We start from the raw sequence: 14,606 nt of genomic DNA on the forward strand, positions 1-14,606 counted from the left end.
TCCCTTTGAACTTAATGGGGTTATGCGTTGATGCAGCCGTGCATCTGTGTAGGTTGCATTTCAGGATAGACTTAACACTAGACAAGACGCACAACCTCAGTTCATGGGATGGAGAGTATGGGGATGGAGAAGTGGGATTGTATAATAGGTTAGATTTAAGCAGCTATTGGAAGGAGAGATTAAATGGCTCTTTCCACCAAGCTCGCACCTGACTCCTATCAGTGTGATGGTTTTATGTGCACCTTTTTAAGGAGCTGTTCTGCAAAAGCCCACACTTGTTCCTTGTCAGTGACGCCAAAACTTGAAACTAACCCCCACGTTCACTATTTTGGCATTTTTAAAAAAAATTCAAGAAGGGTCTGTTAATTCCATGGATTTCAATTAAATTTTGATTTTAATCAAAAGCCTTGGGAGGGTGTTTTGAAGAGTAAATTTAATTTCACTTAATTTCAGCGTCCCCTTGACCGCGTGTGTGTGTTACAAACAGGTGAAGAACAGCACTTGATAATGCACTGAGCTTCAAGTACAACTGAACACACGCAGGACTTATGCTGTTTTATTATAGGGTTTATACAGCCCTGATCACTGTAGTGTCTTATTGCCTTCCAGCTGTATATCAAGAGACGTGACTAACATCTGACATGTGGACACTAAGTATTGCATTGGCCAGGAATTGAACCTGTTGAGTTGGAATAATTCAATCATTTTCTATTTAAAAGGCCACCAATGCAGTATCTTCTACAACTTCCAGAGTCATAACAGAACAAGGAGTAATGGTCTCAAGTTGCAGTGGGGGAGGTTTAACCTGGATATTAGGAAAAAACTTTTTCACTTGGAGGGTGGTGAAGCACTGGAATGGGTTACCTCGGGAGGTGGTGGAATCTACTTCCTTAGAGGTTTTTAAGGTCAGGCTTGACAAAGCCCTGGCTGGGATGATTTAGTGGGGGATTGGTCCTGCTTTGAGCAGGGGGTTGGACTAGATGACCTCCTGAGGTCCCTTCCAACCCTGATATTCTATGATAAAATATGGCATTAATATAACTGCTGGTTTAGAAGAGACGTTAGCGGCATGTAATAACACTGTTATCTTACAGCCGTTGCTATAAATAATGGTCATCTTTTGGTACATTTTCAGCACAGAACCCACTTTTACATTAAAAAAAAATAAAGTGAGAACAAACTGTTCTTGTTTGAAGTGAAACCACTTTAAACACAGCTGCAGCCACCTAAACAATCAGCACTCCTGAAAGATAAACACTTAGTTGTAGCAATCAGGCATATGTAGAAATAAAATGGCCATCAAGCTGCTATGTACAATGAAAACTCTGGCTAAACACCCTTGTCTCTCTCTGTATCCTTGTAAACCATGTGCCTTTCTGTGCCAAAAGTTACTACTGGCTACAAAAATGTTGTCTTGAACTGGGTAGGGTGCATGTGTATCAGTCCCTCTATGAATGGAATCAGAATTGCCCAGGTGTGTGGCAGGGCCCTATACTGCTAACAACGAATGGGGATTCAGTGATTGCTTATGTGACAGGATACTGTGATTTTGGAGGAGGCTGTGAATTTTATTCTCACTCGGCCATGGAGTGCCATTTGGCACTGGTCTGCCACATAGAGTCCTAAGTAACAACGGTTTTATGAGGTTTCTTTGGAGAGAGGGGGGGAAACGGAGTAAAACAAATACAGTGAGTATTCAAGCACTTGAGATACTGAAATGCTGTTACTGGGACACATGAGATTTTAAAGTCGTGATCACAATAGGATCCTAGTCTATGACTTGAGCTCCTAGACACTATGGTAATACAAATATATAAACAATACTGATAAAGGGAAAGCAAAAGCGATTGAAATAGAATTTTACTTTTACCTAGGTAAATTGCTTATGGATCTACATCTAATCTTTTAGGAAGAAGACAAGATGGCCATCTCTGGATCCATGGTCATCGGAAGGAGAAAAATATTCTTGCTGGGACCAAAACTGCTGATTACTCTTGAGCTGTTGTGTTATCTTCCTTAGGTAATGCTGGGAATTACTGAGTCCCATCATATGATTAAGTAAAACTCAGTATTCTAAGGGATTCTGCAGTCCATTGCTGTAGTTTAGATACACTGCCATTAGATATTATTTGAGTTCTGACTTGTTCCATAGTGGTAAAATGGGGCTGAAAGCAATTAGCCAGATTTGGAAGCATGGGGGATGATTGGTTGTTTTGCATCTTCTCAAATGCTTTGTATGTTTGACTTTTATCTGCAATTTAAAATCAAAAGGTTCATTTTTCATCAGTTTGCAATCTGCTGATGAAAAGGCCAATCCTACAGCCACTCTTCACTGGATTAAACATGATAATTGTATTTACGTGAGAGGATACTGCTTGTCCCAACTCTTTCTGGGGAAAAAAAGGGGTCGCAATGGAACTTCTGTTTCCACTTGATGCATTAAGAGCCCCATCCTATTAAAAGGCAGTTTTTTAAAAGAGTTGGTCTTTTGCCTTTCAGTCATAACAGAGAAGCATAAATATGCAAGTGTGTATTTTCTTATAATTATTGGCCTGAATCCTGCAGCTGAACATCAATGGGACTTTGTGCGTCTATGGATCTGAATGCTGAATCAGGGCCAAAATCTCTTCAAAGTAGGTATCCTAGTTTCCTGGCAATTTATTTTAAATAAATAATAATAAGCAGCACTGAAGTAATTCCAGTCACTCTCCGCCTTTCATAAACCGTTAACCAAGCCACTTATTTGGAAAGTGGTCTCTCCTGGCCTGATTTGGGTTTTACGAGATGTTGGGGGATCGTCACAGCAGGTACTACACTGCCACCTGCGCAGCTGTTGCTGACCCACACTACAAGCTCTTTAATCCTTCTCAGTTTGACGTTAACGTTCCTTGGTGCATTGAGTTTGCTGAGGGGAGGAAGCGACAGGCTGTCAGACAACTTTCATTTATTCAATAACACAATTCGTTTTCTGTGGAAGTGGACCCTAACCGAACCCCTGGATCGTCACACCCTGGAACGTTGGGATCCAAATGCAAACTTTGCGGCAAAGTCTGGTGGTAGTGTCAGGTTGCTGTTCTGCAGGAAATGGACTTTGGATGGAAAATGCTATAGTAGCCAGAGGCTAAGCATCCACAGATATCCATCACCCACAGCCATGTCACATGTATACACTAATAGGGGTGTGGGGATACAACCAGGGCAATGCACATACCCCTGCCACTGTCCAGCAGAGGCAATAAGAGCTCTGTAGAAATGGCTAGCAGAGAGATGCCCCAGCTTTCTGTTATACGCAGAAACACTGTGGAGCCCCTTATTCAGCCACGCAGGGAAGTAAGGTTCAGATTATGGCTCGAGATATGGCGTGGAGAGCAGGGACTACTCATCCGTATCCCCAGCTGAGGGCAAGGAGGGGTCACAGAGGAGTGTGGAGTGGAAGGAGTCCTGGGTCCACGCCTCCCACTCACTGACCAGCCAGATTATCTGACTGAGCATGTGGGGGAAGTAAACTGCTCCACAGAAAGGTAAGGAGAGCGCAAGGGAGAAATTGTGACTGAGCCTCTGTTCATTCTCGGATCTGCTCCGGGGACAGTGCGGCTATTATATTATTTATTTGTGTTGCAGTCGTGCCTATGGGCCCCCCCTCGTGGACCAGAACCCCATTATGCTAGGGGCTGTACAAACAGCCCCAAAAAAGTCCCTGCCCGTAAGAGCTTGCAATCTAATTATAAGACAGGAGAAAGATCGTGGAGTCATCGTGGGTAGTTCTCTGAAGATGTCCACGCAGTGTGCAGCGACAGTCAAAAAAAAAAAAAAAAGAAGCAAACGGGATGTTAGGAATCATTAAAAAAGGGATAGAGAATAAGACAGAGAAATCCATGGTACGCCCACATCTTGAATACTGCGTACAGATGTGGTCCCCTCATCTCAAAAAAGATATACTGGCATTAGAAAATGTTCAGAAAAGGGCAACTAAAATGATGGGGTTTGGAACGGGTCCCATATGAGGAGAGATTAAAGAGACTAGGACTTTTCAGCTTGGAAAAGAGGAGACTAAGGGGGGATATGATAGAAGTATATAAAATCATGAGTGGTGTGGAGAAAGTGAATAAGGAAAGGTTATTTACTTGTTCCCATAATATAAGAACTAGGGGCCACCAAATGAAATTAATGGGCAGCAGGTTTAAAACAAATAAAAGGAAGTTCTTCTTCACACAGCGCACAGTCAACCTGTGGAACTCCTTGCCTGAGGAGGTTGTGAAGGCTAGGACTATAACAGGGTTTAAAAGAGAACTGGATAAATTCATGGAGGTTAAGTCCATTAATGGCTATTAGCCAGGATGAGAAAGGAATGGTGTCCCTAGCCTCTGTTTGTCAGAGGATGGAGATGGATGACAGGAGAGAGATCACTAGATCATTTCCTGTTAGGTTCACTCCCTCTGGGACACCTGGTATTGGCCACTGTCAGTAGACAGGATACTGGGCTGGATGGACCTTTGGTCTGACCCAGTATGGCCATTCTTATGTTTTTACAAGAGACACATTGCAATTTTACAGTCTGCTAACCCTGTGTGAACATGGATCACATGTAGGAAGAATGAGTGAGCATTTAAACTGGTGCTGAAAGCTGCAGCTAATCACCATTGGAGATACCAAGACATTGTCTAATAAAGAGGATGAGAAGCACATACAGACAGGCTGGTGCAGGAGTATCATAGAGTTTTTGTTGGTTTGTTTTTTTGTTTTAAAGCCAGAACTTTGGCTCATTTTGAAGCCCATGTGCATACTATGATGTGTAGATGGGAAAGAGACAGAGAGAAAATACCTATCACAAATCATACCTTTCAACACACTGTATAGTGTGTTAAAATTCAGTCATGCCTTTTGTGCTTGTACTCCATTAATCATTTTCACTTGTGAAAATAAGGGTAAACTTATATCACCAATCTGCATTAAGATCATGTCATCTTTATCCTGCAGTTGTTTCTCTTTTGAGACAGCCGGAGTCAACCTTTCGTCTCATAAAAACTGGGGTGGAAGAGAAGTATCTTTTTTTTTTTTTTTTAAAGTGGTAAGTATCTGCCGTGACAATTGGGACTCCGAATGGTGGTTTATACTTATCTCTCTCTCAATGGGAAGATTTCTAGGGGGATCCTCTGTCTTGTGTCTTCATTGTTGTGCCATTAAGTGATGCAGGATGTAGGTTTAAGCTTTTTGTCCATATAAATCTTTAGATAGGAAACATGGACTCAGAATATGATTGTTCCCCCACCCTTAATATTAAATATTGTTGGCTTGCTATGCACCTCCTTTGCTGAAGTGGTGGTAACTGAAATTCCCTGGGGCATGATGGTCATTTGTCATATTTTCATGTTAACTTTTTAGGAGGCGCCAACCTTGAAAGAATGTGACTGCTGTTAGTCAGCAAGAGTTGACACGGCTTTACTCTATGAACAAAACAAGGGCTCTGGGACTTAGACTGGTTTTACACTGATGTAATTCCATGGAGTTTTAAAATGGCGTCCATGCGTTCAGAATTGGACCCTGTGAGCTGAGGTAAAGTCAAGGTTGTGAGACACACTTAAAAAGAGCAAAAGAATTCATAATAAAGCTCTCGTTCTTTTTTTAACTCAGGCTGTTGGCATTGCTGAAGTCTCACTGCACTCTTTGTTCTGATGCAGCATGCGTGCTATAATTCAAAGACAATATGAATTAAGAAGTAATAATATGTTCTTGTATAGTGCCTTCAGTCCAAAGTTCTTGAGCACTTTCCAGTACTAGCTAACTAAGCCTAAACTACATCACTGAGCTAGATAAGGGGGAGCGGTGTGTGTGTGTGTGTAAAATAAACAAATACACCACTTCACACCATTGCAATGCAGCCACCTCTGGGGTCAAACTCCATGGTTTGTGTGTGGTTGCCTGGGTATGTGTAAATGGCATTGCTGCACATGGTCCCATGCTTTTAGCTTGCTTTGTCAAAGTCCTCTCCGAGTGTGCATTCACATTCTGTCCCTGACCAAAGGCATGTCTCCCATGTTTGGTCTGCATAAAAAGATAAGATTCTACTATAGCTGACAGCGAATGGAGTTACTCCTTTAGCCCCAGTGATAGAGGCTCATGCCTTTAGAGCTGGATGTTCTGGGTTCCTTTGCTATTGACACACTGTGTGGAGAGGGGAGGGTGTTCGTATACACTTAACAGTTTCTAAGATGCTTATATCAAATAATATGGACCAAATTCAGAGACGGGTTTAGCATCTGCAACTGCTATTCCAGTCAGAACTTGGCCATGTATTTTTAACGGTGGGACAGCAGCTAGTGCAACTATTAGTCTGTCTGCTCTCTTCCCTCTGGGTGCGTAACATTAATAGATTGTAATTAAATGAAGTTTTGGCCAACGCTTTCAAAAGCGACTGATGATAAGCGACTTAGTTAAAATATATAGTTTGAAATGTTGCTTGAGATGGAAAAATAAAGGTGTCAGGTCCTCACATCTAGCCTTTGTCTAAATCTTGCAGTTTCTTTCTGTATAACATCTCTAGGATACAGCCTTTCCTCTCTGGCCAGACAGCTATCGCTCTCACCCAGGCTCAGATCGTCTTACTTCAATTCCTGCAACATCCTTTTCTCTGGCCTTGACCAATGCAATCTTGCCCTGCTCATATCAATTCAATATATCGCTGCAAAGTTCATCTGCCTTACTAGTCGTTTTGATCAAGTTACCCCTCTTTGATCAAGTTATCCCTCTGCTGCCTCTCTTGCATCAAACGTAAGCTGCTCATCTTCCTCTTCAAGGCCCTCCCTGACCCACTCTCACCCTACCTACGTATCATCTCTGTGATGCCAGCTCCTGCCTCCAAGCAATGTGGCCAGCTTCCATTGCCCACTTGTTACCTTTTCAAGCAAGCACTTGTGTGCTTTCTCCCATGCTGCCGCTCATTCTTGGGAGCAGCTCCCCCATAAAGCAAAGTTGTTATCTTTCAGCGCCTTCTTTAAAGCAGTTCTTTGCTGAGATTCCTAAAAACCACTTGACAATGGCAAGGTCATTAGTGTGCTAAGCCCACTGCTTAGTAAGCTGACCACTGCTGTCTCACTGTTTCCTTGTACTCCCTTAGATGGTAAGCTGTTTGAGGCAGAGATCATCTCTTTGTTCTGTGTTGGTATAACACCTAGCAGAATACTGTCCTTGTCTATGTCTGAGGAGCTCCTAATTGCTGTGGCAATGCAAATGTGTATATGTATGCTGTTCTTTCATATACAGTAATACTGCTTGGCTCCTATAAATCTGGACTGATGCTAGGCATTTTTTCTCCTGGTCTTTTACCTTCTCAGCAATGGTAATTGAAAAAGTAAACATTTCATTTTTCATGTTAGATCATGGAGAAATAACAGGCTATTCATTATTTGGCACTGATTCTTCTGCTAAATCCCAGCTAGAATGGAGAGACATGCATGTTCCTTTGAGATTCCTTCTTCTTTCTGCTGCATTGATTTGGTAGCAATTTGCAAAGAATTACTAATAATTTGTGATTTTTTGCTTTTAAAACTAATCTAAAGATGTGGAATGAGCCTCAAATGTGAGCTCCACTGGAGTGGAATGCAAATATCCAAGCTAGAGGGGATTCTACTGAGTTTACGGCCTTGTCCTGCAAAGTGCTAGCTGTTTCAGTGAGAGCTAAGAGAACTCCATGCCTTATCACCATTAGGGTGAGAACTGGTTGAAAAATCAAATGACGTTTTGGTAAAAATTGTAATCCTTTATTTTTCCTCAAAACCAGCATTTAGGTCCTGACGGTGCAATTCATTTGGTATGGGCAGGGTCATATTAACTTCACTGGGGCTCTGCCTGGGCATGACAAATTGTAGGATTTGGACTTTAAGTACAATCACTCCTGCCATTCGCTGGTGATCCATGATGTAGAGTCTGGTATATTTAATTCTGCCACTTTTTTCTGCTCTTTATTATAGTTGTTTTAGGCAATGGCCATTTAATTTTAGAGGTCAGTTTAAAGTATTAAAATGTTACAGTAAATTATAAATTAAATTTTCAAGAACCTGTTGAAAGACTCTTTAAAAAAAAATCTATAGGTCAGTTTTAATTGATCATATGCCAGCCAATTTCACATTACTTTGAAATTCTGCCTTAATGACAGGTAGTGGAAAACCCCCAGAGTTTTTGAAACAAAGAGGGAAAAAATACTTTGAGTTAAGCCAGTGTTATGTTTATATTTTCTGCACAACAGCAAAATCAATAGTTTTATTCTTGCCAAAAGCCCATAGCAATATTTCTTAGATCACCTGAATTTCAGTAGGGTGCGGGGGATTAATCACAAGTATGAAGAGTCTGGTGCTCAGTTTCCTGCTAGAAAAAATATTTTCTCAAATGTACAATTCCATCTCTCTGCTGACCCCCAGCTAAATCACAGTTTTGATGGAGTCACTATGTATTGTATGTATGGCTTGAAAGTGACATATCCTTTATGATCATGAAAGTCAAAAGACACTGTAGCAAGTGACATTGCAAGTAATATTAGCTGTTCCTACATTCAGTTTGACCACTAATATAGATGGGACTAAGCTTCAGGATCAACCCACATGTTGAACGCCCACTGACTTGAACTGGAGATCTGCATGGGAAGTGACTCCACAGTAGGACTCATGAGAAATTCTAACGTGGCACGTCCAGTGGGTGAAGTCCTCCTCTCATCCCATGCAGCAGCAGTATATACACTTCCCCATGCTGCCGGGCCTCCACAGCTGACCTCAAGATGCCACCTCTAAGGATGAAAGAAGATAGCTCAGTCTTCATGACTTCTGAGATCTCAGCTCCTCTGCTGATGTTACCAACAAGCGTGTGAATTGGGGCCATGGTTTTTATGATAGAATGCTTGTCCATTCAGGGCTGGACTGAAACCAACTGCTCCTTTGTAGAAACCACCAAGCAGCAAATGGGTATAAAGATTTTTGTGCATTCGGGCCTTGTCTGTGGAAACTACAGCCAGTGTCCTGATGTTTTAAATAGGTTTATACAGTCATACATATATTTAGTATTTACAGGCAAAATAGTGTAGTGGAGCAAATAGAAATACAGAAGAATGTCTATTTTTTCCCTTATCCGTTTTTTTAGCTGCTCCAATACAGATGACACCCAGTAGGGCTCAAAGGGAAATAACAGTCCGCATTCATTCTGGCATTTCTGCCACAAACATGTTTTAAATTGCAAAAGCTCTTGGCAATGATTCATCTATTTAGTACACTTCAGGAATAAAGAATGTGAATTGTGAAGCAATCGGAGTTATGAGCTGCAGCCACAGTGAATATCAATTGACACAAAGTAACAGTAGCCCATGAATACAATCGTGTTTTCCCCCTTCATAGTGTATTAAGATGAGCAATGAAAGGAAGATGTCTAAACTTGTCAGTGGCAATCCATTCCCCCTGGATTCCTAAATACATTCAGATTCAAGTGTTCCTTTCTAGATAGTGTCACACTTCAAACATGCCGTCTTAATTTTTATTTTCCCTCCACACCTGTGGCGTTACACCTGGGATGACTTTGGCCCAGCAACTTTAAGAAGCAGATAGTCTAGTGTTGGGCCCCAGATTGCATACACTCATACTTGCAAGTAAACTTACTCACATGAGACAGCTGATGTGAATTTGTAGGATACAGCCCTTCATAAACTTTGGGCAACGTAAGAGTTGCAAAACAAAACTGTTGTTGTTGTATTTGGGGAATTTAGGTCTCAGTTCAGGAAAGCATCCCTCATCAGCAAAGCACTTTAAGCATACGTAAGCAGGCTCTGAGTGAGCTCTCTCCTGACCTCTAGTCATGAGCTGGAGGAAAAGACTTCAGGAGCAGACAGTGTTTGAGTAGACACCCCTAGTTTGCCTTGGTGTGCAGCAGATGGAGTAGCTTTGCCAAAATTACCAACTTTGGCTGGTTTGGGGTTACAAATCATTCTGGTATTTGAATGCAGGGGTAATGAAATGTTATCCTTATTGTACGAATAAAGGGCAGCAGAACTGTGCTTAGTACATCCTGATTGAGGGAGGTCACCCTAAATTGAACCTCATTTGCTAACTAAGGAGCCAGATCCCAGTGAGGCTGAGAGTGGGTCGGGACAGGTGTTTCCACCTGGCTGTATGAACTCGCCCAAAAGAGTTCTAGCACCATTTGACCTGTCTCTTGCCAACGTTTACAGACAGAGCTGATTAGACTCTCAATTGAGACTCTTTGTTTCCAGCTGGTGACTCATGGAGCTGACATCACTGCTGAGCAGGGCTAGGGGCTGAGCCTTAGACCTTGTGCGCGGACAGTGTTGCAGTGCAAAACAACATAGAAACTCGACGGGCAGAAAGGCTGCCCACTACAAGCTGAAATCACTGACAGCTGAATTAAGTGGAGGAACCTCAGATTGTGACATCGTACCCCTGTGAACGCACCTCTGAACTTCTGGGTCTTTGCTAACCAAGGACTGGCACCCGTGAGTGGGGTGCAGTGGAGGGAAAGGGGAGTGGTGTGTTAAGTGACATTCGTTTATTGGACTTTCACAACACAAGACGAGACACTGAAGCAAAGGACAATGCCCAATGCACTGTGGAGTGGATGTTTTGCTTTTGAATTGTGGTGTTTTCCCAAATTAATGTTGGGTTCTCTTTCCCCGGTTTTTAATAAGTTTGATTTTATAACACACAGACTCAGTGCTTGCGGGTGAAGCATTGCCTCTTCAGAGCATCCACATATGTGCTAAAGTGTTTTCCTAAACTGGGGCCATAAGTCTGTTTTTATACTCCTTTACCTTCCCCTTCCTCCTTCCCACATTAAAACAGCCATTTGCCACTGTTCTAACAAACAAAAAACTCCACCTAGTGGAAGCATTTAAAACCAGCAAAGGTCTGTGTGCAATGCTGCATGTAGCAACAACTCCTCGGATGGCATTTCAGGTTCGTGCTGCACAGCCAACAGCAGCTTCATCCAGTACTCCTACTTGAGCAATTGATATTTCATTACTGCATTGGGATTCCCTACCTCTCCAAATCTTTTACGTGTATTGGCACTTCTAATGTACGTATCCGGTTGTATTGGGAGAGCTAATGGTTGGTTAGTTAGGTAACTGCTTAGTAATCTTCTAATAATGCATACAGTTTCAGGCAAAAGACTGGTTGTCTTAGAAGACTAACCAAAGCTCCCAGAGGTTCTGTTAGCTAAAGAAATTGATTTTATAGCCCACAAAAGGCTTTCTTTTGGAAACTGAGTAAGCAGGTGGCTGCAATTTATATAAAATTAAATTTTGAGCTTGTTGTTATGACTGGAGCTTTTCCCAGTTCACTGCTGATAGTTCTTTTTAAAAAAAATTGCAGGTGTATAAAAAGTGTTGAATTTTACTCTTAAATGTTGACCATTGACATTTGTTTTTAATCCTTTTGGAGCCAAATCTGAAATTAACAACAGGCTTATTCGTTGCTTTAACTTTCAGTTTTGTGGCGCGCCATACATCAGAGGAATCTGTGAACAAGGAAGAAAGGGACAGCTTTGTAGTCACGTCTTGTGTCACTTTCCTCCAATAGACTCTAAGCCATCATTACAATCAAAATTCTTTCTCCTGAAAATTGCTGAACGAAGTTTAAAAATCTTAAAATAGAGCTTCTTTGAGGCAGAGAGTAGATTATGTAAAGTGTTCAATGCAGCATTAGCCGAGGGGTCCCCTTTTTTTCCTCCCAGAGCATCAAGGTTGAAAAGGGTGGTTGTTTTTTAAAATTTTTTTCCTTTTTTCTTCCTTTTGCTAATATTGTTTATCACAGTTAAGGAGGACTGAGGCCTCCAAAATATTTTCTCTTTTAATGAGCCCAATCCGTCAGTCCCCACTCAGCCAAAATGTGCATTAAAGACTTGGGAGCTTTGCCAGAGTAAGGCTTGAAAGATTGTGCTTGTGACAGATGTTATGGTGATACTGTGCAGCATATCCAGGTCCTGCGAAGGGCATCCACAATGAGAGACGTTACACACACAGGAAATCCAGACGAGGACTTTGTCCACTCAGCACCTCAAACAAAGGGCCCTACCGCTGAGCTAAAAAAAATCTCCTGTGGTGGCTTATAGTAAAGAGTTCCCTATACTTTCAGTGGGCCAGTCACTGGAGAGAGGCATCTCTCTCTCACGTACACACACCCACACTCCTCAAGTTCTTTATTAATTCAGACTATATCACATGGTCATCACTTGTGCAGGCTCCCATTACTGCTGGGCCAAAAGGTTCCTGTGCCATCTGTAGGAATCCTTTCTTAGGATGACCATGGTTGTGTCTTCATGCCCTTTAAGCCACCTTCATTAGGAGCTACTAAGTGCATTCTAGGAAATGGGATGGCATGTTCTTGGGTCCTAGGATTTAAGCCTCGGTCCTTGAGGTTACTTCCAAAAATTCCTTGGAAATCTGTTCGTCCACAAGTTTCCAGGGTCACTCCAGCACCCCAGTATGCACCCCTCTCTAGGATTCAGACACTAGTTTACTGTTATCTGAAACCTATTTTTTTACAAACAACTTCACACCCACCGTTATGCTTTTACTTGCTTTTCCTCACTTGTATTGTGGGAGGGATCTTAATTCACCGGCTGAAATGTGGTTCATTTGCCTGAGTCAAAGCCAAGTACTTGTGTAGATGCCACTTTTAAAATCCCTGGTGAAGATTCAGAAACCTGGTGGGACTTCTTCATTCACTGTAGAGGTGTTGATTTAGGAACACAGTAGGTTAAGAGGGCTAAAGCCAAATATTTAGTGCTAATCCAGAACAGAATAATTATGCCAAATTCATCCCTGAGATAAATCCTCAGATACCCTTTTTAAGACAGCTTTATGTCTGCTCTTGTGTCTTGAGGGGGGCTGAGATCAGCACCCAATCTTCTGGGTACAATTGGATGGAAGAGCCTTTTCTGGACAGGATTGGGGTAAAAACCTTCTAGAGCTTTTCTGTTCTTATTGGTTGGTTGAGGTAAATTATTTTTCAGTTTGATTCTTTACTACTGCTGGTTGAGTTAATTCACTTGTATATTAATATTTGTGCTGCTGGGAGCTCAGGGCTTTTATATGTGTCGTTTTTTAAATCTTAAATAAATCCAAAAATGCTGAGGTCTCCTGAGAAACCTGGCCATGTGTTTTGGTGCCTGAATACAAGCTGAGTTCTTTGAGGGAAAGCTGGTTCCAATGGTGGGGGAAGGGGCTGAGAACTTCTGAAAATCTGGTCACAGGTGTCAAACTCTAGTCAGGGGGACCACAGCAAAGAAAACAGAGATTATGGAGGACTTGGCGTGAAAAAAAAAAAAAAAGGACGTGATGCAAATGACTGACCTTAACAAAATATTTTCATAAGGCAGAATGTCCTGTTTACAGAAACACTAGAAGAAAATGTCTGAACATTTGTAACGATCAGATGGAGAATAATATGCCAATAATAGTAACACGAGAATGGAAACCGATGTTGATGACCTATAGATTTATTTTTCTCTTTACGGGTTGGATTATTCATTTTGCTCAGTTTGAACATTGGCCCACATAGGTTTTGATGGCTGAGTTTTTTACCGACACCAAGCTCTTGCCTGTTTCTTGGAAAGAATAAATTTACAAGGGTCTAAGGAGTTCATAAAGACTAACAAAACTTAGTTAGACTGGATGGATCTTTTGGTTTCAGAACTTGATGCAAACTAGAAGTGCTTTGAATGTCTGTTTTATCTTCTTCCTTCACCCCACAGAGCTACTTAGCTAAGAGATGCATACCTTGTAATCAGGCATAAAGTTACCTCATTATCTTCAGTTTAAGGCCATATTTATATATATTTCCAAAATTAACACTATCAGTACTGGTAGCTGAGAATGAAATTGCTGAAACATTTTTCTTGCTACCTGCCTGAGAGAGCTTTATTGTTGTTTTAGTCCATTCTTTCTGGTGTTTCCAAGAAGTCACCAATCTGATGTAATGGCATCTGAGTGGTACCCCATAAGGAGGTGCATATCCAATGTGCTCCCCACAAATATAATCCAGGCTTAATTTTAATTCCCAATCCAGTTTTCAGTTAATGGCTGGTAAGACACTTTCAAAGATAATATTCCTTCTTCCGTAAGTGTTGGTAGAATACATTTTCCAGAGTAACTTTCTGTAACTCAGTGGGAATCCCCCATTGCATTCACTTGCCTTTCAGCTATAAGCATTCTGGGGAGCATCACTCGAAATAATAAAACCTATCTTATCAGTGGTTAAATCATAGCAAGCTTGGTGCTCAATTATCTCCTCACCCTACCGGTGGGGGGAAAAATCTTCCCTATAGACCAGCCATTTATCTCATGTGTATATGATTAATTATTCCACTAATCCTGCTAAGTGTTAGGTTAACAATTTCTGCACAAGATAGTTTCCCAATTACTTAGCCACTAATATCTTCAGCAGAACACCAACCTACCTAAGGAACTGGAAGCAATCAACCATTACACGGTCATTTGAGTCCAGACAGTGCATATACGCTCAGCTCCCTAAAGATGAAAATGTAATGACTCAGACATCTGAAATGATAGCACTTGCCCAACTAGCCTTTTTTATTTTTTTGGTGGGAGAAGT

The 14,606-nt window shown here is 41.6% G+C and overlaps 1 long non-coding RNA gene across 2 annotated transcripts in view; it reads left to right on the forward strand.

Annotated features, from left to right (window-relative positions):
- LOC141999452 (uncharacterized) overlaps window positions 1-1,997 on the forward strand; it is an 87,540-nt gene extending 85,543 nt beyond the window's left edge. For both annotated transcript variants that reach the window (XR_012642015.1, XR_012642014.1), the window contains one exon: window positions 1,910-1,997. This is a non-coding gene — a long non-coding RNA (uncharacterized LOC141999452). The remainder of the gene's footprint in view (window positions 1-1,909) is intronic.
- The last annotated feature ends 12,609 nt before the right edge of the window (window positions 1,998-14,606 follow it).

Source organism: Natator depressus, chromosome 15, assembly GCF_965152275.1.
Source record: "Natator depressus isolate rNatDep1 chromosome 15, rNatDep2.hap1, whole genome shotgun sequence".
NCBI lineage: Eukaryota > Metazoa > Chordata > Testudines > Cheloniidae > Natator > Natator depressus.